Consider the following 25107-nt stretch of genomic DNA (forward strand, 5'->3'; position numbering starts at 1 on the left):
ACAAATAATGAAGCACATGCATACACTTCTGTACTAAAGTGACATGGCACTACATGAGTGCAAATTTATCCACACACACACCCACATGTACATACACATGCATATATGCATATGCCAACCACTGCATATAACTATGAACCCCAAGAAGTGTTATGACTTAATCAAGAGAGCCTCACCCTTTTGTTAGTGATTGTTGGAATTCTGAAAATGTATGACCTTCAATAAATTCCAAAAGAATACATACATACATGCATTCAAAAATACATGCTTACATACATACATACATACATATGTACGTGATGATTGCTTCATCTTGTCAGCTGGTTGCTGTTTCCCATTCTGCCTCGTTGTTCTGATTTGCTTTCATCCTTGTATGTTTATGGATCGTCAGATGACTGGTACTGTTTTGGCTGCAAGTTTTAAGCCAGAGTATCTGTCTCCAAAAAGAACTTCTTTCTTCACAACCTTGCCAAACATAACAGGAACCTCCTTCACTCCTGAGAAATTCGTTTAACCCATAGATGAGATTTTGACTGGATCAGAATGGACCTGGGAGTAATGGTAATTAGTGGGTGATTCCTGGCTCCTGACAACTCCAACCTCACTACTGGATGCAGGTTAATGTCATACTCAGAACATATATAGGTACATACATACATACATACATGCATACATATGTACAAGCATTCATATGTATGTACATACATACATGCATACATCCATCCATCCTTCCACCCACACACCCACCCATCCATCCATCCATACATACATACATATATACATACATACATGCATTTGAAGACAACCAAGCCATCACTGGAACTATAAAAATCTGTAAAACTTTCAGAGAAGTTAGTCATTTAATTATATATGAACATGTCTAAACATGCAGTTATATGCATGAGAATATATACATAAAACAAAACATACAAATCTACGCATATACATACATACATGCATGAATGCATACTACACACACACACCACACACACATACTGTTGATGTTGAAATTCCAATAAAGGAGCCTTGGATCCAGGTTAGAAACTGGCTCTTTCTCTATTGGCAAGAAATCTTGAAGTAAAGCTAAATAACGATATACATACATAGACAAATATTTATCTACTATTTTATTTTGCTTTACTTTCATTATATTCAATATTCAATTAAAATTTTTAAAAAACTGTACATAGATATTTATATCAAAGACATGAAAGATTTAGAATTTCAAACTATTGGTCTCCACTTATGGTTGAGACTATGGATGATAGGTTCTAATCAACAGTTATTGAAGTTTACATTCAATCTCTATAATTATATTGTTTCATATATAGAATATTTCTTTGTTTTAGCTATTCCTTTTCCCTCACTTTCCTTTCTCATCAGTCTTTTATTTTTATCTTTCATATATATATATATATATATATATTGATATACACATATGTATATGCCTATATATATATATATATATATATATATGCACACATATATATATACATGCATATATATGTATATATGTATACATATATATCTATATATATGTATATACATACATACATGCATAATATATATATATTTTTATATTTACATACATACAAACAGATATATATCTATATATATACACACTCACACGGTGTGTCTTTTATTCACGATCAAAACGATAAATTTTCCCTTTGATATAGTATTGCACATATAATGTAAATTATTGATAAGAGTCCATCCTATATGGATAAAGCATTACATACATACATACATACATACATACATATGTATGTCTATGAATAGCACAAGGACAATGGATTTATGGATTTTTAAAACGTTTCTGGGGGGGGGGGGTCTTTTTCCCACGCTAATTACTAATTTCAGTTCGTTTAATGAGGTTTTCGCTATAACATGGTGCTATGAAATAATAACTTGAAATAATCATGGAATCTAAATAGTAGGTTTATTACAAAGGTGTTGATACAAAGTTTCACTAGTATTTATGAATGCCAATCTAATGAATTCATTTATTTTGTTATCTATTTTCTTCCTATTTATAGTAATCAATCCTATTGCTATATAGGTCAAAGAATGCCTAGATTTTGGCACTTGTTTCAAATATTTCATGTATCAACTTAGATGTGTATGCATTTGTTTATTTATATCTCTTCTTGCTTGTGTATAATTTTTTTTCTCTGTACAGCCGTATGTGTGTGTATTTTTGTGCATACCTGCATGTTGTAGCTTTGTCAAAACTTAGATAGCTAAATTCTAATTAAGCACTATTCTTTTCCAAGAAATTCTTACCTGTCTGCTATCTTTTGTTATCAAGTTTTCTTGCCTACATGTCTTTCTTTGTTTACCAATGATCTCAGCAAAATTTGGCTGTATTTCACTCGTTCAACATTTGATGAATTCCATTGTATGCTGGTGGTAGATTTAGTTGACTTATTATAGCATGGGTCAAAATACTCTGTGGTATTTAATTCTGGCATTTCTGAAATCAACTTTACTTTTCATCCTTCCCTTATTGATAAGATAAAGTTCCAGTGATGTACAGGGATCAATTTAATCAACTAATACAGATATCTTCCAGATTTCTTTTTTTTTTTTTTTTGATTAAAAGTCTATGAAAGCTGAAAATCACAAATGAAGCTCCTTAGAGTTGTTTGAGCTTTAACAGTGGATGCACAAATAGCCACCAATGACCACAGTATTCTTATGAGAAATAGTAATGCCCTGCTGTTACTAACTTAAAAATACATCATATCTGATGCAAAACAACAAACACAGTTTGTAGATTTCACCACTGATTAAAAACAGCTCAAAACGCCAATAAATTTACATTTCACTGTTGTTTTCTCCTATAATTCTATAGAATATCACAAAAAAATGTTCACTTTTAAGTTGTTAGTGAACATTGAATGTTTCTTCATTGAATTTTTACCTCTGCCAAGGAAGGAGGTTATGTTTTCATGTTTTACTTCCTATTTCTAGTATGTCAAGCAACCATATAGAGACTCCCATATTGCCTCACAGATATAAAAAGTATTGCATGATCAATTCATTATTTATGAGTTCATATTCATTACAGTTATTTAATTATATCTATGAACTGAACATTTAAATCTAATATGATTCAGCTCATGTATCTATTAACAATAGTTATAAAATTTTCAAGGAAATATATAACACAATATATAAATGTTGTATCAAAATAGAGTTCTGTCTTTCATATGATTAACCTTTTGTGACAATATTTCCAATGAAATACACTGTCCATATGTTTTACTTAATTTTGGAAATAAGACTGCTAAGAGATTTGCTAAAATACCTCAACTTTTGATTATAAAGATGGTGTTTTAAACAGAACAAAAGATGGTGAAAAGTTTCAATTTGAGTGTGGACACTTTAAATAGGCTCTTTTGAGTTAAAGAACTAGAGGTGGGTTGGTATCAAATGGTTTGACAATACTTTATACAGAATTAAATGCCAACCTGTTTCTATTTTTGTCAGCTACAAAAATGCACAGATAGTAATTTTGGTGGGAAAAAAAAGAAAAATTCTTTTCAAAATAGTAAAAAAATAAAATCTTTATCTTTCTACAAAATTATGAATACATGTTTATTAATTGGTAAATTCCACTGTGAGGAAATAAGCAAAGCAAATATTCTAAAGTTAAAATAACATTTTTCAAATTTCAATGAAAGTAAAAGCATTTTCACATTAATAAAATTTGTTTAATATTTTAAATTTTTCAACACAAGTATTTTATGTCAGTTCACTTTTTAAAATGGATTTTGTTGTTCATTTCCTAATGCTACTTTATTTAACAGACTTCTGTTTTGTAGTGGTCTTGGAGAAAAATATTAAACACTTTTTTCATTGTTCCATTTCCATCATCTTTGTTGGAGCAAATTTTTGCATCTCAGTTTTCAGGATTAACAACATTGTTGATAGTCATTTTACCTGAAAAATTTTGGTTTAATTCAATATTGCTGCATACTATAATCCAGTCATTGATATTTTATCCTTGAGACTACGTTGTTGACTTTCTATCGATGTTATTTTACCTGTCTTGTTATTTCTTTTGTTTTATCTAACATTAAAACCAACAAAATCTCATTCATCTTTGCTATTAGAAATTAAGTTGTCAACGATGAAAATAATCCAAAATGTTTACTCCTCTATCAGAAGAGAGACGGGTTTAACAAATCCATGCAATAGCAGATGCAAAAATCACATCCTTAATTGTAAACTGGCATTGAAAAGTCAGAAAGAGAAACTTCTTTGTGGATTGTTTCATAAAATTATTCCTAACACATTTGAAATTTCAAATCATTCCTTGCTCCATTGGTCATGCAATTAAAGTGATAAGAAAAAATATTTCTGCAGCCTGAAGCTAATTTAGACTTATGGAGATGGGTTCTGCAATTATCAACAAGCAAGATGTTTAACTGTCTGGGACAAACCGTTGAACTGCATCCAGCGGTGAGGCTCCAGCTTAGGAATTCAGGAACCCCTTAGGTTCCACAGCTCCCAGGTTTGCTCTGGCCTTGGGCAGTAGTACCTATCAAAGATTCCACTCATGAGTTATGTAGCAGATGGTCTTGTAGTTAAGACATTTAAGACTTGGAGGAGGGCTGGGCTCCTACTGATGTGTCACATAAGGACAAGCCTTGATGTTATGTGAACCAGCCATCTTGCCTAAGAATTAAATAGGCTCTGTACCTTAGGGGTAAGCTTGAGGGCAGAAGACTAGCTGAATAAGCTGTAAGTAAATCAACAAAAGACAATTGGAGGCCATTGCTATATCTTCCCTAAGAAAAATCATGACTCTTCAAACTTTGGCATCGAGATTTAAAATTAAAATTTTCAATGATATTTGATTCATATGTTCACTTTGTTTTCTAAAGAGTTTATCTAAAATTGGACAAAAAGTCATTGGACGAAAGAGTCATCAGACAAAAAGATGTCAGACGAAAAGATGTGAACAAAGTGACACAACACCTAAAGAATCAAGGGTCCTGCCTTCCTTTCTGACTATAAGGTTATAAAAGAAGTGCAACTATGATAGAACGTAATCGTTAAACCAAAAGTGGTATAAATGAAGTGGGGTAACTAGATTGTCAGTCTTCTACTGAGCTTTCTCTGAAACATTTCACACACAAATCCAGTTTGTTCAAAAAATATACGTTACTCAGTAAATCTAGAAATTTCTTTACATCTTGCTATTAAAAACATAAAAATCGTAGATATTTCTTTTATTTAGAGTTAAGTAGGAAGATATAGAGAAAATGCATGTAATTTCTTCCTTAACAATGAATGTTTGACCTTGCATCAAGCAGATTTTCTAGAGAATCTATGTAAGGTCATAAAAAGGTTAACATAACAGGGCATAAATTTACACTTTTCCCTCTTATTTTATATATATATATATATATGTACATACATACATATATACATACATACATACACACACATATATATATATATAAAAATGTGTATATATGTATATATATATATATATATATATATATATATATATATATATATATATATATATATATATACATATATAATATATATGTGTGTGTGTATATATATATATATATATATATATATATATATATATAATAATATATATATATAGTATATATATGTATGTATCTGTGTATATGTGTGTATAGTTATTGGTTTATTTTCTAATATATATAATGCCGACTAAAATATTTTCTGGCTGGTGTTCAATATTTCCACTTTTTACTTATTTTTTGTGAAGAATTTTGATCGTAACCATGTGGACCAAATGTGCTGCTTTTTATGTATACGTATGTAAGTATACACGTGTGTGTGTCTGTGCATGTGTGTGTGTATATGTGTGTACATGTGTGTGTGTGTGTGTGTGTGTACATGTGTGTGTGTGTGTGTGTGTGTGTAATGTATATTCAAACACTTTTTGCAAGTAAAACTTTTTACAAGATAGAAATAGTAATAATAATGATGATGATGATGATGAAGACAAATGGCGCAGTTGCTGCTGATGAAGATGTAATGATAAAAGTTTTAAGATCTGTGATTTCCTGCTTGCATTAGTTCAGATTTATAAGTGAGGCAAAACAAGAAACTTTAATCTCTAAGCTTTTACCAAGAACTTTAGTAATATCAATAAAATAATTGCAACAGATTGTGTGTGAACTTGGATTGTTAATAATAATCATTATTATTTATTTCTTACATAAGAATTGTTACATAAGAATTTTTGGGTTGAAGGAACAGTTGAATATATCAATCTCAGTACTTTGCTGGTACTTCTTTTGTTGACCTGTGAAAGATGATCCAAGTGGGGTTTGAGCTCAAAATATGAAGAGTCATAAAACATACTATTAGGCAATTTTGTCTGAAGCAAATAATAATAAATTATTCTATAATGGAGAAAGCTGCTTATAAATTACTTAGAATCATATAATTTTTATTAAAAGAAAGTAATTATTAAATTTTCCATTGTCTAGGAAATTTTTAAATTTCCAATTTTAGTATATTTTTATCAAAACAGAGTTTCCATGTGTGTGTGTGTGTGTGTGTGTGTTTGTGTTTGTGGCTGTGTGCATATGTGTTAGCACAGATGTATGTGAATGTTTATATTCCACTCATATCATCACTTGAGTGAAGTGGTGCTGATGTTGCCATTACTTGTTGACATTATGACCAGTTGCTTTGCTCTCTCACAAAAGTCAGTGGAATAAAGAAATCCCTAACTTGAAAAAACAGGTAAAGGTTGGCAACAGGAAATGCATCCAGCTGTAAAAGCTTGCCACAAATAACACTCCCTTCAGATCAATACCAACATGCAAAAATGGGCATTTTAGCAAATGAATGAAACCATATAAACCAGTATGGATTAATAACAATATCATATAAGAATATTAAGTTAATCTAGCTGTGAAATATTTTTGGCTTGTTAATCAGCATTGCTTTCTTTCATGTAGTCTGTATCAGCATCTATCAGAGTGTTTCTTTATATAGAATATATTAATTCATGTTGTATGGTAGCATTATATAATTTAAATCTATGGAAACATAGACTGGAATGGCAGATATTAAATATTTCTTCAGGATTATAAAACTGATACATATGTATATCCACACACACACACACACACACACACACACACACACACACTCTCTCATACACACACCACACACACACATATATATATATAGAAACAGGAAGATTGTGCTTCTATTTTCATAGAGAAGAAATAAAATCAATACCAACCCTCTCCTCTGTCTCTTTAATATAAACAGACACAAATTTCTCATTTGAATTATTATTTATGAGTTAAAATTTTATCTGAGTTGACATTGTTGTGTTCCCTCAGCTCAATAGCTTAATCACTGCTTATGTAATTATATTATACAATGTGTTTGTAATGATATAATTTTAATTAATATGCAGCAAGTTAATTTGAATTGAACTGAACTGGGATGGAGTCAGTCAACTATGTACATGTATGGGTGTATGTATGTGAGAATAGATACAGGCATGTCTGTATGGTTAGGAAGTTCATATTGAGACCATGTTGTTTGGGGTTCTATATATACCATTGCAGGTGGACCAGTACCTTGAGTATAATTTGGTTGACAGAAACTGAAAGAAGTCTTCTGTATATCTATGTATGTGTATCTGAGTGTATATATAACTATATATGTTTATATTATATGTGTGTGTGTGTATAGGCATGGCTGTGTGGTAAAAAGCTTGCTTCTCAACCACATGGTTCCAGGTTCAGTACCACTGTGTGGCACCTTGGGCAAGTGTCTTCTACTATAGCTTCGGGTCAACCAGAGCCTTGTGAGTGGATTTGGTAGACAGAAACTGAAAGAAGCCCATTGTATATGTGTGTGTGTGTGTGTGTGTGTGTGTGTGTGTGTTTGTTTGTTCCCCCACCATTGCTTGACAACCAATGTTGGTGTGTTTACGTCCCTGTAACTTAACAGTTCAGCAATGGAGACCGATAAAATAAGTACTAGGTTTACAAAGAAGTCCTGGGGGTCAATTTCTTCATCTATAATAACCCTTTAAGATGGTGCTCCAGCATGGCCACAGTCAAGTGAGTAAAAGATTAAAACAATGTATATACATATATATATATATATATATATATATATATATACATATATAAATTTAGTAAATGGAGTAAAACGCATATGTTAAATGAATTCTTTTATTTCCAACATATGTTTCGAAGATTACAAATTGTACCTTCCAAAAGAATAGGTGATGTTGATAAGGATGTAATCTTCTCTTCAGGGAAATACATAGGAACCAGCTTAACCGTAAGACATTTTAATCGAATGTGATAACTGTAGTTAGAGAAGATTGCTACGTAACGTTGGAGGTTGGAACGCTACGAGATAGTACGTTGGGCAAGAAGGGTTGATAAATTAAGTACCAGTTTGGGCAAGAAGGGTTGATAAATTAAGTACCAGTTATGCACTGGGGATGATTTAATCGACTTAATCCCTTTGTCTGTCCTTGTTTGTCCCCTCTATGTTTAGCCCCTTGTGGGCAATAAAGAAATAAGAAGGGAAGAAAAGAAGAAAGGAAATTTAGAGTTTAGAATTGGGAGATAATAATATGATTTAAATCCGATAAAAATTGGAGAGGAATGTTATGTAAATAATGGGATCGTAAAGGGGAGTTAATCTTGTATTTATACAAGCAGTGTTGACATAAATGTATATAATCATATATATATATATATACATACATCCATCCATACATACATACATGTGCATACATATATATACACACACACACACATATATATATATATATACATATATATACATACATACCCATACACAATTTCATACATCTTCTTCTCCTCCTCCTCCCCCTCTATAGCTTAAACATTGTTGCTGTGTACAAACCACAACGACCAGGTTACCTACTTCCAGCAGTCAGTGGTTTGTGATGTATAGCATCTGTCATTGAAGTGGAGAGATCCATAACGAGTGATGCTTGGGTGCTGGAGTTTAGGGCAGAATGAAGGAAGAAACCATGTGCATTATGAGTGGGCGTCACTGATGAGTGATTGCAATTCGGTTGTGGATGTATAATTTTGAGAAAGAGCGAGGGTGAGGAAACTGAGCCTTGGAGCACACCAGATTTGATCAGATGTGGGTCAGAGATGACCAGATTTGATCGAATGTAGAGTCACCATATCTTGACACTTCTAAAACATTTTATGCATAAATGAGCAGTTTCAGGTCCAGAACTGACTGTGCTGTGTAGAACTACTGCCGCTACTGTTACCACTACTACTACTACTACTACTGCTACTACTCCTGCTACTGCTGCTGCTACTACTACCACCACCACCACTGCCACCACCACTACTACTACTGCTGCTACTACTACTACCACTAGAGTCACTACCACCACCACCACCACTACTACAACAACTACCATCACCACTGTCACCATTACCACCACCACCATTACTACTACCAATGCCATTACTGTTGCTACTGCTATTACTACTACTACTGCCACCACCACCACCACTACTACTACTAAACTACTACTACCACCACTGCCACTACTCCTCCTACTTCTTTGAATGTCTCTGTTGTGAGTGTGGTTGAGAGGAGGCTGCACAACAATGGCAATATCAGCTGCAATATTATCTCTGCTGACAGTATCATCATCATCATCATCATCATTGTTAATGTTAAAGTCGTAGTCATCATCATCATCATCATCACTATCAGCAACAACACAATGACAATGGCAAGATGGATGGCGACATCAGTCTCAACATTGCCATGACTAACATTGTCATCATCCTCATCATCGTTATCATATGACTGTCAGCATCATTACCATCTTCATCGTTATCATCATCACATCACCATCATCTCATCATCATCATCTTCGTCACCATTGTCATCACCTCATTGCCACTGTCATCACGATCATTATCTTCCTCCTCCTGCTCCTCCTCTTCCTCATCATCATCATCGTCGTCGTCGTCATCATCATCATCATCATCAGCAGCAGCAATACAGCAGCATCAACAAAATGGAAAAAAAAAAACAGACGAAATGAAACCTCCATTTTTCAACGAGATTATGTCACTCCCATCACAATAGATGTTTGCAGATTGTGCAGTTTGTGCAGGTGTTGTTGATGCAACAAAAGAGAAACGAGTGCTGCATCGCTTTAAACAATCCTTCATGCATAATTATTATTTTTAATGAAACAGATTCCTGCTTTGCTTCGTCTCATTGTCCATGTAACAGGTGAAAGGGTCAAGATCGGTGGTGGTGGTGAGATGGATGGATTTGTTGATAGTGTTGTGAGTGATATTGTAGTTGTAGTAGCAGTGGTTGTTGTTGATGGTGAAGAGCAGGAGGAGGAGGAGGTGGTGGTGGTAGCCGCAGAGGGGTGGATGTCTTGAGGACGTTGTTGTTAGTGATGGTAAGTAGTGGTCATGGTCTGGTGGATACATTAATACAGTTGTTGTTTGTTGTTGTTGTTGTTGTTGATGCTGGTGGTGGGGCTGGTGGTGATGGTATTACTATATCAACTACTATAGTTACTTTTACATATTGCAGTTAATTACCCTGTTAATTATTTCTGCCCCAAAATGCAACAAGCATTCATACTGTGGTGGCTGTTGTTTAATTGTTCTAATTATTTCCTTTAAAGCTCACTGTTGTTGCTGTTGATATTGTTTTTAGGATTTAAAAGCAACAAAAAAAAACCCAACTTACCTTTCATTCATGTCTTCATGTTTGATGAAATGAGATGACACACAAGAGTTGAATTATTACTTTTAATATTTAAAAAAAAATTTTTTTTTATGTTGTTGGGTGTAGAGAAAGGAGTTGTACCCATGGCATTTGCTGGCATTCCAAAACTGGTGAGAGTCATGCCATTATAGTGTTCTACTTAAACAGGTGCAAGTTGACACCTGCATAAATGACATGACTAGAGAGTGAGTACCTGTATTGCAAAACTGATAGCAATAGTGTAGTTCTTTAATCAAAATGTCAACTGACTCAGTCGTAATCACAGAGTCGACCAGAACAGGATTTTAATGTATCATTAAGACAGATACCATCTGGAATGTGAAAACCTGGATGGCCGAAGAATACAATTGAAGATGAACTGAGAGAAAGGCATCCTCGTGAGTGTTGCTAAAGACCAGCCCAAATGGGATCAAATCTTTAGTTTTTAATTGAGAAGATTAAATAATAACAATAATAAACACCCATATTAGCGTTGTGATAGCTTTATGGACTTCAAAGATATATGATGCACTACAAGTTATTGCCCAAGACCATACTGGCAGCGAGTGTAGAGGGGAAGAGAGCTGTCAAAGACATTTGCAGACTGACAAAATCAAAGAATGTACTGGGAACAAAAGCCTGGAGGATTGTATGCATGCAACGCAACACAGAGGGAACTGGAGTATATTGACAAGCTGAGGAGGAAATATCCATAACTACATACAACATTAGGCTTGCTGTGTACATAGAGTGTGTATCAATCCTTCATATTCTTGTGATAGATTACATTGGCTACTTGACTTTTCATGACCAGACATATTTATCAATCAGTAACAAGCTCTTTGTAAACGTCCCCCTCTGAAATCTGGTTATGCATTTCACAAAGCAGATCTGCTACTACTTACAGCAAGGTCATATATCAACATCCCTGTGGAACTTATTTACAGTTTATGAGACTATGTATGTTGAGAATTAAAATATCTTGGCAATGAACAAGTACATGAAATCACTAGTAATCTAACAGAAACTTCCGATTATTTTTCTATCTGGTCATCCTGTATGTATCAGATTCTACCATTTATGCTCTTATTCTGTTAATGCCTTCTGAAATACTGAAATTATTTCACTTCTGCTTACAATGCAAATCCTCTTTAGAAAGCACATGAGTGTCACGTTTTGACATTTCATTTCCTCTGAGAATATCAAGTTTCTCTGTTTCTTATGTTTGATTGCATATTCAACAAAATTCAGACATAGATACTGTCAATCTATTTATTCAACACTAACACTAAATATTTCGTCTTTCTCTTCAAGAAAAAGTCTTGCCTGAAATATTAGAGATCCAGGGATGATGTCAGAGAATTCAGCTTCCAAGGCCACTCTCTCAGTGTGTACCCCTTTCTCTTTGACTCACAATATGCACATCCTTTTCTCTGACCTACAATATGCGTCCCATCTTCAATATTCTATAACATTATACAGTCATCGTTCACTTTACACAAGCTGAAAAATGCAGTCACAGACATGAAATCTATAGTTTTGTGATTGTAAATATCATTAAGCAACTGTCTTGTCAGAAAAGAAAAATTTGAAATGCATCATGCCACACCAAATCATGTGACAACAGGTGAATATCCTTCACCTCCACTGCCCCCTCCACCTCGCCTCTCTCCTCCATCCTCTTCTATTTTAGGAACAACTTTAACTTCTCTCTTTATTTCCAAGTTTACATGTTCTTGCAGCTGGGTTAAGCAATTCTGAAGTTCTTCACAATTGCTTTGTTGCTCCCAAATTTGAGCACCCAAAGTGCAATCATTTGGTTTCCTTAATGTGACTCTGTAGATGTCTGCTTACCCTCAAAACAAAACCACTTATTCTACTTTACAAATGTATTTTACACATGCCATTTGCTGACATAGACCACCGTTAGGTTCATTAGATTCTATTGTTACAGGTACATACATTGACTTCTTTGACACTGTAAAGTGGCCTCTATGTGATCACTCCATTGAAGCCCAAAACTACACCCAAATCCATGTGGAAGCAAACTTCTTAACCACATATGTATATATATGTGTGTGTGTGTATACTTATACATATATATTACTTGTTTCAGTCATTAGACTGTGGTCACGTTGCGGCACCATCTTGAAGAACTTTTACTCGAATGAACCAACTCCACTATTTATTTTCTTTATAAACCTGGCACTTATTTAATCAGTTCAGTAAAAGAGTCTAACAGAATAAATACCAGGCTTAAAAAAAAGAAAAGATTATAAATACTGAGATTGATTCATTTGACTAAAGATTCTTCAAGGTGATGCCCCAACAGTCTAATGAGTGAAACAGATAAAAGGTATAAGCATACCTGCATGAATGTGTATTGCATGTACACACACACACACACACACACACACACACAATGTCTTTTTAATGTGTTTATCTCAAAAACTTTGTACAAGCAAAAAGTGAAAAAGAGCATTCAATATGTATTGAAATGTTTTATTCTGTTTATTATTGTAAGCTGAAAATGTCACTAACCCTTTGCTCTAAGTTTCAGAGTTAGGGTTTTTGCAAATGTGAAACTTAGAGTAACAGTATGTAAAAGTAAAATGTGCAGCCTTCAGCTTGTAATAAACCGTGATATATTTGTGTGTGTGTGTGTGCATCTGTCTGTCTGTGTGAGAACGTGTGTGTGTGTGTGTGTGTGTGTGTGTTCAACTTGTATAACCTCTTGTAAATATTACATCCAACACTCATAACCTCTGATGTACCTTCTGAATTTAACTGAATGACACAGCCTTTTCGACACTTTGAACTGCCTACCATATAATAAAATAGTAACATCACAATATTCAGCAGACAGTCGTCTCTGTTTTATATTTGTAATGATATCAAATCAGTAATGGGTACACAAAGAAATTGATTGATGCACACATAACAAAAAAAAAGGAAAAAAAAGAAAGAAGGCCCTTATAAATATCACTTTCATTTCTCCAACACAAATAAGCTAAACTATATAAATAAACCAAAAAATAAAGCAGACATTTCCATAGACAATTTTGAACTCTTACCACAAAACAGATAGAAATCTTCTAAGAGGCCTAATTAAACTAAAATACATTGTACCAAACCTAGGGAAAAAATGGAAAAATTCTATTTAGTTATATACACACATACATTCACACATGCACACACACTCACACATATTGACAGATAGAAGATAGATATACACACATGTATACATAAACATATATATATATATATATATATATATATATATATATATATATATATATCATGGAAAGCGGACGTTAAACGATGATGATGATGATGATGATGATATATATATATATATATATATATATATATATATATATATATATATGTACATGTGATCACATAAGTACTCACATCAGTAACTCTCTCACCATATATATATGTATATATGAAATATATATTTAAACACTCATACACACACACACACACACACACACATACACACACACACACACATAGAACCACACATACAACAGGCAAAATCAAATGTTTTCTCTAAATTAAAACACTTCATAAATTGTTATTCAGAATTTCATATAAGTAACTAACGGAGTCATATTATACATGTGTGTGTGTTCATATATATATATATATATATATATATATATATATATATATATATATATATATATAACATATATATATATATATACATATATATCTATTATGTATCTTTTATATATATATATATACACACACATACATAAAGATAGATAGATATAGATAGATACATACATATATGTGTATGTATATATATATGTGTGTGTATATATATATATATATATATATTCTTTCCTACTCTAGGCATAAAGCCTGAAATTTTGGGGTGAGAGGGCCAGTCAGTTAGATCAACCCCAGTATGCAACTGGTACTTAATTTATTAACCCCGAAAGATGAAAGGCAAAGTTGACCATAGCAGAATTTGAACTCAGAACGTAAAGACAGATGAAATACCACTAAGCATTTCGCCCAGTCTACTAACGTTTCTGCCAGCTCGCTGCCTCTGTGTGTGTGTGTGTGTGTGTGTGTGTGTACTTATACATATATATCCATTTTATATGTATGTATGTGCATATACATATATGGATGTTCGATTTATAAGAAAGATCCAGAGGAGCAATTACAAGGTATCCAATGTCACATGAGTGTCCTGGGAATCGGTGATCACACTGACATGGGAGTTAATTCCAAGGAGGAGTGAGACATGTTTCGGAGAACATAAAAACAATGGAAAATGGAGACAAACACTCAACATGTTATTTAAACTATTTATATCAATGATTTAAATAAGACCCTGTGGAGTCAGCTTCAAGTAACAAATTTGAAGGAGAAATAGATGTCAGCACTGCACCAATGTTACCTTTGACCTATTCTGGCATTAGTCATATTCATGATGATGTCATATCATCATCATCATCATCATCATCATCATCATCATTGTTTAACGTCCGCTTTCCATGCTAGCATGGGTTGGACGATTTGACTGAGGACTGGTGAGGACTGGCTCCAATCTAATTTGGCAGAGTTTCTACAGCTGGATGCCCTTCCTAACACCAACCACTCAGAGAGTGTAGTGGGTGCTTTTTAAATAGTGTTGGTCATATGGATCATGATGTTACCTAACAAATGTAAATAAGATTAGTCATTTGAGCTAGAGTGTTGCATAGCACCAGATTTAATAGCATTGGTCATATGAAGAATGATATCAGCTAACACCAGCTGTAAATAATATTGGTTGCACGAATAAGGATGTCATATGACACCTGATGATGTAACCCTTTAGCATTCAGCTTACTCTGTCAAATGTAATGCTCATTTATTCATATTCTTTTGAATGAATCATGCATTATCTTGTAGCTTCAAGATTTCAATGATGTGATTGTTTATTTTTAGAATGGTATTGTAGGCTAAGTGTGAGAGGCTGGATCTTACCTGTTTGAACACAAGAACATTTAAGCTGGATAGGGTTGGTTTAATCCATTCGCATTCAGATTACTCTGTCAAATGCAATACTTATCTATCCACATTGTTTTGAATTAATTATGCATTATCTTGTAGCTTCAAGATTTCAATGATGTGGTTCTTTATTCTTTTATTCTTTTCAGTCATTTGACTGCAGCCATGCTGGAGCACCACCTTTAGTCAAGTAAATCAACCCCAGGACTTATTCTTTGTAAGCCTAGTACTTACTCTATTGGTCTCTTTTGCCAAACCATTAAGTTACGAGGGCGTAAACACACCAGCATTTAATGATCTGAAAATAAACAAAAATTAACTAAAATTAACTCGAAAAAAAAAAAGATAGATTCCAAAATGATTCAAAAATAGAATTCTCAAAAAAAATAGATTCCAAAATTTAAAAATGCAATAAATTGCAAAATTTTAAAAACCGCAGGAACTTAGTTGCCAACCCACTAGAAGACACTTGTGGGACTGAATTCAGAATCTTGTGGTTGGTCAGCAAGCTTCTTATCATACAGCCACTCCAATAATATTGTAGGGTAGGTGTGAGAGGCCAGATCTGGCTGTTTGAATGTAAGACAGATAGAAAATTTGGGTTAAATATGGCCAGTTTAATTGTTAAAAGGTTAATCAACATCACTTTACATGAAACAACAATGGAATTTCTATGAAGTTGTTCAGATTGGTAGAAATAGAGGCCAAATCTATTTTAGATCACACTCTGACAGCTTAAAAAGAACACATTAGATAATGTAATTCTAGATCCACTGTGTTCCACAATAAGTTGATAGGAGTATAGTTGTAATGCCATTGACCAAAAGTCAACTTCATCAGCGTTTCCAGTTCTATATTTAAAGAGATGAGGAATTATGTACATTATTTACATTTGACAGATATTCGTCCTCATCTTGTTTGTTGTTAACACAACGTTTCGGCTGATATACCCTCCAGCCTTCATCAGGTGTCTAGGGGAAATTTCAAACCTGGGTTCTCATATCTAAGGTATTTTTCAATGTTATTATTATTATTATTATTATTTTATGTTTGACTTTTGTTTTGCATTTGTACAAGTTGGATCCAAGTCTCACCCAGAGACCTCAAGAGACAACAAGTTAGAAGTTCATGTAGGTGTTATGCCTAGGGTACCATATATTTGTATTTGTACAGTTTTGTTCAAGTGAATGTTTAAGAAACCATAAGAAAATTATGTGTTTGCTTTAAAATTTGAGATCACATAGACAGTATTTTACGTAGGATATGGGCAGTTCCCATGAGCACTATTTTTTGAACTTCAGCCATTTTGGGGTTTCCTGGAATCTGATCTAAGTAGTAATCAGCCCGTTTCGCTGTCATTCGCTGTCATTATTATTATTATTATTATTATTATTATTATTATTGATATTATTATTATTCAGGTCACTGCCTGGATTTGAACTCGGAATCATATTAAGCAGTCAAGACAAGAAGACACATATACATGCATACATAAATATACGTATAAAAAGGGCTTCTTTCAGTTTCATCTACCAAATTTACTTATCAAACTTTGGTCAGCCCAGGGCTATAGTAGAACACACTTGTCCAAGTTATCATGCAGTGGAACTGATCCCAAGACCATGTGGTTGAGAAGTAAGCTTCTTACCACATGGTCAAGCTAAGCTACATGAAGACAATTCCACCACATGTTTGAAACAGTAAGTCTTGCCTAGTGTACCTGCTAACATCAAAATAAACAGACTAATGTATTTGATTTACAGATTCAGGGAGAAAAATAAATATTTATCTGATGGAAATTAACTAAAGTAACGTGTTTCACTTAAGTTTTTAAATATTCCAGTGTATTTTGTTCAGTCTTTCTCTCTCTTTCTTTCTCTCCTCTGTCTCTTTCCTCTGTCTCCCTCTCTTATTTTTTTCTCTTCTTCTCCCTCTTTCTTTCACAAATATGCACAGGCACACACACACGTGCGCGCACGCATGCATTCGTTGTAAAGTGACAATGACAGAAAGCTGGAAAATCCCCATAACCCTGTCAGACTGTCTTAACCTAAATAGGACTCTTCAATCCTCCTTCTCCCTTTCCCTCCTTCTCCCTTTCCCTCCTTCTCCCTTTCTCTCCTTCTCCCTTTCTCTCCTTCTCCCTTTCTCTCCTCCTTTCAGAGTTATGACAGATGCTACAGCAAAGAATGGAATGCTTGACTACAAGCTGACCTATTGAAATTTTATCTTCACACTGAAGATAACAGTTCCTGGTTTAGATAAAACAAGAATTATTGTCTCCCATCCCTAACATAATATCATAGTGTACCAAACAACATTTTCTTACTTTTTTTATTTATTCTACAATTTGTGAACTTAAGACATTGTAGGTTACTGGGGGGGGGGGGGGGGGTTCCAGTCAGTAAACACTTGTTTATTTTATTTCTGATAGTGGGAATGACAAGGGAGTATTTCTAACTTGGTGCTGAGCAAATTTCTGTAGGATGCTTTGTTGAAAGTAGTGGTTCTCTTCCTGGGTTCAAAAGGCCATTAAAGATCCCTATAAGATTTTGTTGTTAAAACTTATGTGTAATAAAATTAGTCAAGCTTCTTCAATGCACAAAATATTTCAACAATTTTTTTCATACAATTCCTTAATAATATTCAGTTATAAAAATATAATAGGATTTTATGTGTGTAACCAAATGAAAAGAAACCTTCCCACCAATTACTCAGGTCTGACTTTCTAGAAATCCCGTTCGGCTTTATAAAAGCTGAGATTTTGATTTACAAAACAGAATATTCTCAAGTGCTACACAGAGCTCTATTGATCAGTTTTGTGATGAGGTGTTCTTATTTGCTTCTACAAACTGTGTCTTTAATAATCAGGAACAATTTTCATATAAATCACCAAAATATTCTGTGCAATGAAGACTTTTAGCTATCACACTTGCTGTCCGTTTTATGATGATGTATTCAAATAATCTTTCTACACATGTAAATACAAATGGTCTGAGAGATGAAAAGTATGGAAACTTGTACTACAAATTTTTTTGTGTAGCCATTCATGTCTTCGCATGTAACATACCTAATGCTATCTAACGACAAATTAATAACAAGGATCAGGTAAATACTCCATAAATTATGTATTTTATACTTGTAGGTAGACAGGTAAAATTCACATGCCCATTACTCAGTTTCATCGACATGAAAGCGTGTGTCTGTGACATTTCCGCTTTTTATTTTTATTTATTATCATCATCATCATCATCATCATCATCATCATCATCATCATTATTATTATTATTATCATCATTATTATTATTATTATAATTATTTGCAAGCTAAGTGTTATCTGTTACTACTTTAGAAACATATACCCTGTTTTAAGAGACCTGCATTGACATTTAACTGATCCAACACTAAAAATGCAAGTAGGACACTTGCAACATTTGTGCTTTCTCTTGCTCTCTCTCTCTCTCTCTCTCTCTCTCTCTCTCTCTCCATTTACACACACACACACACACACACATATATATATATATATATATATATATATATATATATATATATATATATATATATATAGGTGCTGGCATGGCTGTGTGTGGTAGTGGTGGTGGTGGGGGTATGATTGTGTGTGTTTGTGTTTGTCCCCCACCACCTCTTGCCAACTGGCATTAGCTTGTTTACGTCTCCATAACTTAGTGGTTCAGCATAAGAGACCAATACAATAATTACCAGGCCTTATCCTATTAAAAGTACTGTGGTTCGTTCATTCAAGTAAGTGCCCCCTTCAACGCATGCCCCTGGATGATTTCAGTTCAATGACTGAAATTTGTAAAAGATATTTATAAATTCTCTCTGAATCAGTTTCTGTTTCATTTAATGTTTATTAAAATTAGCAGGGTCGGCATAGTGGTGGTTATCTGTAAAATATAGACGTGGGTTCTGCGACAAAATAATTTTGGCAGCTACTGCCTTGGATCATAAATCTACCAGATTAAAGTAGATTTGGGGATGGTGGTAAACTAGAATAGCAACAACAACAGACACACATAAGGAAAGTGGCTTGATTGCATGCTTTGCAAGACAACAAGGTAATTAAAAACAGAAAATTCATTCATATAAAACTGATATAATAATTTCTTATTCATTCTAAAGTTAATTTCAGTTCAGAAATGATAAGGTTAATGTTATGGAGGACATTGCCAGAGGATAGCATACTTTTGTGTGAATGCCTGCTGAATACCAAATCTTCACCTTGTAACAACCTTAGCCTAATGATCAGTGTAGTATCTTTGCTGTGTACTTTACCTGTGTTGTGGAGCCTCCCTGTGGTTGCTCATCCTGCTAGACATAGCTGCCAAATCTCTCTCAAACTGCATGTTATAATCTCTCAAAATGGAAGGACACATATCATAATGTAGTTCTAGATAGCTATTACACAATATTCAAATAAACCTTGGCAAAGTCATGTATGGAATGTCTTTGATTCCAGGTTTGTTCAGTGGGCTTAACAACCAATTTTTTGCTTTCAATTCCTAGGCTGGTTACTTGGTCTCCATGATGTATAGGTGACCAAGATCACAACATTCTTCCTGGAGCACCGCCTTGAAGGGTTTTAGTCAAAGAAATCAATCCCAGGATTTTCTTTGTAAGCCTAGTACTTATTCTATCAGATTATTTTGCCAAACCATTAAGTTGTGGGGACATAAACACACCAACATCGGTTGTCAAGCAAAATAGTGGTGGAGACAAACACAGACACAAAGACACATATAAATATTTATACATATATACATACATACATACACACATATATATATATACACACACAATGGGCTTCTTTCAGTTTCCATCTACCAAATCCACTCACAAAGCTTCAGTCAGCTGAAGGCTATAGTAGAAGACACTTGCCCAAGGTGTCATGCAGTGGGACTGAACCCAGGATCATATAACTAGGAAGCAAGTTTCTTACCACACACCCACGCTTGTGCCTTTGTATATATATATATATATATATATATATATATGTATATATATATATATATATATATATATATGTATGTATGTATGTATGTATGTATGTATGCATGTATATATACTGGCTTTCTGTTGGTTCTATGTATACTATAGTAATTTTCATATCTTAAATAGCTGACTACTTCAAAGTCTAATAAATTTGCAGGATACTTTTGCCAATATTTTCCTATGTTGCGTGTTCATACAAGTTTCTGGTATTAGATCTGCCAGGGTTTTTGGTTTTTCTTTATTTTATTTTTTATTTCTTTATTTATTTTTTTGCTTTTTTTGTACTGCAACTATATTATGGAGTTTCAGATCTTTCAAAGTCTTCTTCTGAGTGATAATGGATAACTCACCTTTGACTGTAGTAATATCAGCAAGTATTATTGTATACTATCACTCTTATAATTAATTCTGTCTGCAGTTGTTGTTGTAGCCAACACACATGCTCTAGTTTCTTTCACAAGGTAATATCATAATGCAGTCTGTCACTTTTTGAGAACCATCTTATTGGTTTATTTGTATACTTCTATAACTTCTTTTTTATATGTTGTTATTTTGATTTTATTTATTTATTTTATATCACACCACTCCCGTGCTTCGTTGCATTTCTAACAGTGAGAGAGTAATTGGGAAGTATATGTAGCTTGGTGTAAAAGAGAACTCATAAGGGACGGACTTCATTTAAAAAGGCATTGATGTTCTGCATACCTTACTGTTTATATCCTTCACTGATGTGTGTGTGTGTGTGTGTATACTTATATATACGTTGACACACACACACACACACACACACACACATGTATACACATCATCATCATCATCATTTAACGTCCGCTTTCCATGCTAGCATGGGTTGGACGATTTGACTGGGGACTGGCGAGCCACATGGCTACACCAGGCTCCAATCTGATCTGGCAGAGTTTCTACAGCTGGATGCCCTTCCTAACGCCAACCACTCCGTGAGTGTAGTGGGTGCTTTTACGTGCCACCGGCACGGGGGCCAGTCAGGTGGCACTGGCAATGGCACAAGTCTGAGCAAGGTTGTTTTATGGAAGACCAGCGGTCATCCATGCATACCAATCTCTCCTCTCCACACTGCCGATGTTATGGAAAAGGTATAGCACCAGTGATGTCGCAACTCATTTTTACAGCTGAGTGAACTGGAGCAACGTGAAATGAAGGATCTTGCTCAAGAACACAACACACAGCCTGGTCCGGGAATTGAACTCACTACCTCATGATTGTAAGCCTGATGCTCTAATCACTGAGCCATGCAGTAAATTCCAAAGGTACATGTACCCTTAATGTAATTCTCATGGGGAATCAACATGATGCAGTGTGATGCAACAAGGTTGTGCCTTTGAATTCCAAGCACATTCCATCTGGCCGAATTTCATAGTTTCCATCTGCCCCATTCTGCTCACAAAATATGGATTGACCCAAGCCTATAGAAAGTAATATTTGCTCAAGATGCCATACTGTGGGATTGAACCCAAGATTTCATGGTTGCAAGGCAGACTTTTTTAACCTTTCAGCCATACTACTCTCTTTGTGCATGAGTTGACAGAAGAAATAAGCTTATTTGAAAAAATAAATCTCTTCAGTTAATTATTTAGATATTAATTCAACAGTTACTGTCATAGAGTGAATCTTGTGGATTATCACTTTGTGGACAATATGTTTCAGATAATCTAAGTGAATAATTTTACATTTTAGATCTACAGCCAGCGTCTTAAGTTTTCTCTGCATTTTCCTGTGTTTTAAACAGACAACCTGTTACCAAAGTATTTCTGTTGAATAGCTGACAGTTACTCTGATCTCTGTTATTTTCTTAATGGTAAATGCATATCTGATATCTTCATCATCATCATCATCACCACCAACAACAACAACAACTCCTCGTTATCGTCATCTGCAGTTTGTTGATAATTGACAATGACTGTCCATATAGAATATTGCAAGTCAGAATCGAATCAATTTCCTCCACAGGCTTCTGTCTTCAGCTGCTGTTGACCAGCTGTGGATATCAATGTCCAATTTCTTCATGCTATCTCTTGCCATCTCCTTATATCTCAATCAAAGACTGCTTTCATTTCTTGTACAACTACAAATATAGGCAGAATATTTGTGTTGCGGACTAAGATTTTTTTCCCCATTTCTTTAGACTTGCCCAAGGCAGTGAGATTTCAGTGCATCTGTATCTCTTCTATGCAGGGAGCTTGGCTTTCTCTAGTATGAGAGTGTTTCAGATCATATCCTTCCATGTGATACTCATTATCTCAGATGTCTGAATTTTTTTGTTCTTTTTTTTTACCAGTTTGTGGTATATTACCCATGCCTCTGATCCATATACTAAGATGGATAGTGTTAGTGTTTCAGTTTCTTAGACCAAATATGCATTTGGACCACAGTTGCAGTCTCAACCTTTGAAATTTAATTGGACAAGAATCATGGGAAACATAATAAACAGAAACTAGGCATTACTGTAAGATGGCCCTTAAAATACTAGTGTAAGATTGTGATCACAGTTTGACACAGCTAAAGCTGTGCTTGGTAATCCGACAAGGAGATATAAAGTGAGAGGGTTCCACTGTTACTTTCATTATGAGAGTCACATATCAAACATCACCAGAATCGTCTCAAGACTCTCACAACACTAGATCAAGTCAAGAAGAGTCTATAACATTACAGATGCAAAATGAAGTTAGAGTCATAGGAAAACGAAGCTGTAGACCATCTCTGATTTGAATGATGTGCATGGTTTCTATACTGAAGTAACATATGTTGATGAACCTCAAAAAAGAGTGTCACTCAGCTGAGGGAAACTGAAGGGTCATCAATGTTTGATATCTGCTGGATCTATAATAGATTGCTTGCCAAACATATGAAGTCATTGATCTGGAGCAAAACTGACTAATGCTTATAGATACGACAAGCAACCTCATCAAATATTAAAGTGCTACAAGAGTGCACAGCTGATGCACACTGCTTACGCTGCACATTAGAAAATGAAATCAATGAGAATTTCACTTTCTGCTTGGAAAACTGTTATAAAAATGCAAACATCCCAGGAAATAAGTTTATAAAATCTCAGCATATCTCATATCATCTTCTTCAACTGTAGCATAAAAGTTGCTCAACAAGTCTTGGGAAAACCTTCTCTACTTTTCAATTCATTTTGCATGGCAACCAAAACTCCTCCTTTCCAAACTTATCATTGTTGTTGTTGTCATCCCCCACTTCCTTAATCTGCTCTTCCTCTTCATCTTCCTTGCCTCCCCTTCTTCCTCCTCTTCCTCTTCATCTTCCTTGCCTCCCCTTCTTCCTCCTCTTCCTCTTCATCTTCCTTACCTCCCCTTCTTTCTCATCATCATCCTCCCCTCCTCCTCCTCCTTCTCTCATCCTCATCATTGTCATCCTCCACCTCCTCATCATCCTCATCCACCTCATCAATATCATCTTCATCACCATGGTCACTATCATCATCTTTTACCTATCATATTGTTTTGGTCTTAAATAATCTTACTCAACTCAGCCGAAGCAAACTTGTGAAACAAATACAGTTAATACAGTTCTATATTTAAGAGATGAGGAATTATGTACAGTATTTACATTTGACGGATATTTGTCCTCATCTTGTTTGTTGTTAACACAATGTTTCGGCTGATATACCCTCTAGCCTTCATCAGGTGTCTTGGGGAAATTTTGAACCTGGGTTCTCATTCCTAAGGTATTTTTCGATGTTGTTGTTGTTATTATTATTATTATTATTATTATTATTATTATGCAGGTCACTGCTTGGAATTGAACTCGGAATCTTGGGGTTAGTAGCTACTAACCCCAAGATTCCGAGTTCAGCGGAATGCCTCCAAGCAGAGCGATTTGGACTCCATATCAAAAGCTTGTCTGACGTGTTCTACATTTTCTAAAGTCCATACTGTTTGTGACACCCCCACCAGTCTCTTATTCATTAGTGTACCTCGTGTACAATGAGCACTCACCCATTGTAAGATTGTGTTATGGATAGGAACAACCTGATTTTGGTGAATGTTGAAGTGGTGCCGAAGCTCACGCTGAACTGCTGTGACAGACTTGTTATTCTTTGTGTAACTATCGTAGGCAAAAATGTGAAGCTCTATCGTTTGCAGCGCCATGGCTTCATCTGAAAAGAAAAAAAAATGCTAAGACACCACGGACCAAATGGTACCTGTCGGACAGATGTCCCTCCCACTGGGGCTGAGTCATAGCCATTTCAAAAATGCCTGTCCTTTTTGCCCCAGCCTGTAGTTCTGTGTA

At 34.5% G+C, this 25107-nt stretch overlaps 1 protein-coding gene across 8 annotated transcripts in view; it reads left to right on the top strand.

The window, feature by feature from the left end:
• Positions 1–25107, top strand: part of LOC106881073 (organic cation transporter protein) — a 322600-nt gene that overhangs the window by 219491 nt on the left and 78002 nt on the right. The window contains exon 1 of one of the 8 annotated variants that reach the window (XM_089354506.1): positions 18572–18906. The exons of the other annotated variants lie outside the window; for them this stretch is intronic. The gene's annotated coding sequence lies outside the window, so the exon portion shown is untranslated. Of the gene's footprint in view, positions 1–18571; positions 18907–25107 lie in introns of those variants that run through there. 8 annotated transcript variants of the gene reach the window in all.

Source organism: Octopus bimaculoides, chromosome 6 (assembly GCF_046866305.1).
Source record: "Octopus bimaculoides isolate indiv1 chromosome 6, ASM4686630v1, whole genome shotgun sequence".
In the NCBI taxonomy this organism is placed as follows: Eukaryota; Metazoa; Mollusca; class Cephalopoda; order Octopoda; family Octopodidae; genus Octopus; species Octopus bimaculoides.